Source organism: Simochromis diagramma, unplaced genomic scaffold (assembly GCF_900408965.1).
Source record: "Simochromis diagramma unplaced genomic scaffold, fSimDia1.1 OVJJ01000107.1, whole genome shotgun sequence".
NCBI lineage: Eukaryota > Metazoa > Chordata > Actinopteri > Cichliformes > Cichlidae > Simochromis > Simochromis diagramma.
Genome location: NW_024387209.1, coordinates 5,056,033 through 5,057,904, shown reverse-complemented (window position 1 = coordinate 5,057,904; position 1,872 = coordinate 5,056,033). Strand labels below are relative to the sequence as shown.

Genomic DNA, 1,872 nt, shown 5'->3' with positions numbered 1-1,872 from the left:
TTTATGTCTGTCTCCACGTTGGTTGAGTGTGGAGTAAGTGTATATGAGAGTGTAACCCATATTTGAGTATGGCTTAACTAGAATACACCAGAATAAAAGAATCATTAATCTAAGCAGCACACTTCATTTGTAATGAATAAACCATAGGTGCAGCAGTTAAGGAGTTAACTGTTCTGGTTTAGACACGTGTCAATGAGCTAGGCCAATGAGCTGCTGAAACGTGGTACAGGCTCCGCCTGCCGCCCCTGCCTAGGAGGACACAGATTTTTCTTTTCTCTCTTCCGCTCGCGAACCTTCCATGAGCAAGCTAGTGAGGAAACGAGACACGGCGATTTACTGAGACGAGGTATGAAAAAGAGTAATATAGACGGAGAGCTAGCACTCGCCGTTTACGAAAGATTGTTTTACTGTATGTATATTGCTAAGACGAGTAATTAGCTGGTTCTTTTTACATTGCTTAGTCGAGAAAGGTCGGGAGTTAGAGACGACGCCATTTCATCGGTCGTGCGCCATCTCGCGCTGCTCCGTCTTTCTAATTCTGACATCGGTGAGCAAAGTGTTTTACTTGTTCATTATTTATCTGTGTTTCATGAATGCCTTGCAAGTAAAATGTTCCAGTGTTTAATGATAATTGTTTAGGAATGTTCTGTAGGAAACTTTGTTCAATTTACTGAAACCCAGTAGTTGAAGCGAATGTGTGAATTGTGATTTTATGAGGAACTTAATATGTCCCATGACACTGTCGTTGACAGGTCAGGTTTTTTTTCTTTTGTTCGGTTTTGTTTTTTTTGTTTCTTTGGTTTGTATCTTCCTGGTGCATTCCAACGGATCCTGAAATTGATGGCGAGCCAACCCCGTTGAAGGACCAAATGACTATGTTCTGTCCTGCACATCAGAGTGTGGTAGGCCAGATGCAACAAAACAGAGACACACCACGCCATTTTGTACTCGTAGTCCCCCTTTTTCACACACATCCCCCTGGACTCACGGGCGGGTTGTTTTAAGGACACGTTTTACGGACTCTGTACATTCCATGAATGTGGACAAAAGTGAGTGTGAGCGGTCGGAAATAACCCTCCAGCTGATTAACTGTTGCTATTTGTAAACGAAGTCTGTGAAAATGCAAATAAGTGTTAACATTTATATGCTGATGATTGACATTGTGGTTCATTGTTGGATGTGAACTGTACCTCTAGAAAGGGTGCACCCAGGTAAGATTTCTTTTTTTTTTTTTTTTTTTTTCATCGAGTGATCACTGTGATTTTGCCAAAAGGTAATATTAAGAGAGTACTGGTACCGAAAGGGAATAATTTCATTTGTAAGTGTTTTGTATGTTGTTATAATGTCCTGTTATTTCTAATTGAAAAGAAAAATACAATTCCGGTTATTTTTCAAAACTCGCGGTTGTCTGAGTCTCATTCAGTTCGCCTCTCCTGTACGTAGCCGAACCTACTGGTCCAAATCTTTGAGCTCTTTGGTGTCAAATTTGGGTGACATACTCTTGTTTTGATCTGGGAGTATTTGAAACACGCACATGAGTGTTACAAGTGCATGAGGGTGGGAATGGATGTTTGTGTCTGTGTGTGCCTGTATGTCTGTGTCTATATGTCAGGTTGGGTATCAGACGCCACCTCTCTGGGGACATCTCAGGCCCTCCAAGGTTTGGAGGCCTATCTCCACCCACCACCACTTCCCCCGCCAGTGGCGGACTCCCTCAGGTGTCGGTGCGTTGGTGGTTCTTTGTGTCTGGGGGTGGGCGTCCGGGTACACACCGGCTCACTCCTTGGCGGCCGCTTATCGGGGCCTGGAACCTGGGGCTCGCTCGGGCCACTTCGGAGGTGGGGTGCCCCCGGCCTCTCGGCCTGGGGCTCG

At 44.7% G+C, this 1,872-nt stretch overlaps 1 long non-coding RNA gene across 1 annotated transcript; it reads left to right on the top strand.

Moving 5' to 3' along the window:
• Window positions 1–205: 205 nt before the first annotated feature.
• On the top strand, window positions 206–917 carry LOC120746031. Its single transcript, XR_005698765.1, has 2 exons — window positions 206–547; window positions 753–917. It is a non-coding gene; the product is annotated as an uncharacterized LOC120746031 (long non-coding RNA).
• The last annotated feature ends 955 nt before the right edge of the window (window positions 918–1,872 follow it).